Source organism: Chrysochloris asiatica, unplaced genomic scaffold, assembly GCF_000296735.1.
Source record: "Chrysochloris asiatica unplaced genomic scaffold, ChrAsi1.0 scaffold00038, whole genome shotgun sequence".
Classification (NCBI taxonomy): Eukaryota; Metazoa; Chordata; class Mammalia; order Afrosoricida; family Chrysochloridae; genus Chrysochloris; species Chrysochloris asiatica.
This window is the reverse complement of record NW_006408556.1, coordinates 12146453-12147779: the sequence shown is the minus strand read 5'-3', so window position 1 is coordinate 12147779 and position 1327 is coordinate 12146453.

The following is a 1327-nucleotide window of genomic DNA, read 5'->3' as shown; positions in this document are numbered from 1 at the left end:
CAGCAATTCCTCTACTTGGTATTTACCCACAAGAAATACGAGTCATAACACGAGTAGATATATGAACACCAATGTTCACAGCAGCAATATTTACAATAGCAAAAAGTTGGAGACAGCCTAAGTGCCCATCAACAGAAGAATGGATAAACAAACTGTGGTACAAACACATAATAGAATATTATGCTACCTTGAAGAACAACAAGGAGGTTATAAACTATCCCATAACATGTTTGAACCTTGAGGACATTATGTTGAGTGAAATTAGTCAGTCGCAAAAGGAGAAATAGGACCACTACTGTAAAAGACTGAGAAAAAGAACCCAAACTAAAGGGGGGGAGGGGTATTCTTTGCTGGTTACTGGGTTGTGGGGGGTGGGGTGAGGACAGGAGGGGAAGGTGTAGCACAGGGTTGGGAATAGGCACAGGATAGTTTGGGTGCTAGGGATGGGGGCAATACACAAGAAGGGGGAGGGGAATGGAAGAACAAGGTGGATGGGAAAACAATTAGGCAGGTTTGCATGGACTAAGCAGGAAAGAGGTAAATAATGATGTATGCTTAACCTTGGAACAACAGGGCTCTGGGATACAGGGATTGAGAGAGACATGGTTGGAATGGGCAAAAGGGGGGAAATAATGTTAAGGTGCTTGGCTGTCTTTTGAATCTTGGTTTCCCTGTCATACCATTATAAAATAGACACTTCAGGGGAGAGAAAGGAATAGCCAGAAATATCACCATAGAAAGCTTGTAAGTCTGTCTTCTGCCTATAACTGATTGGAATACCTAAAATGGGACTACAATGTGCCCAGTGAAGGAGGCTTCCTGTGGAGCCTCTGCATTACATAAGACCATAGGTGGAAGCCTGAACCTCACCCAGAATCTTTTGAGGTGGGAAATTTCCACTTGAAAGGACAAACAAACCACCCTGGAGCAACTAGAAGAGCAGAAGATACTTCTTGAAAAAAAGACTGACAGGAAAAATACAAAATAATAATGGCAATCAGATTGATTACTACAAGAACAAGCAAGTTGCTTGCCCAGGAGGCATCAAAGCAAGTGGTCAGGTCCCCTCAGGGCAAACTTCCTTCCAAGACTAAGACTCAATGGGAATACACGAGTAGACATGCACTCTGATTGGTGACCACATTCGTCACTGATAAGGGGAAGTGAGGGAAAAACAGCAATGAAGCTGCTAGCTAAGCCCTACAACGGTCAATAGACTCCTGTGAACCTGGGTGGAGACCTGGTTGGCAGCAGTGTGGCAAGACCTGGGGGCCTGCCCAGAGTTTGGGCCCAGAGTCAGTGATATAGCCACAAAGGACTAGAGTGG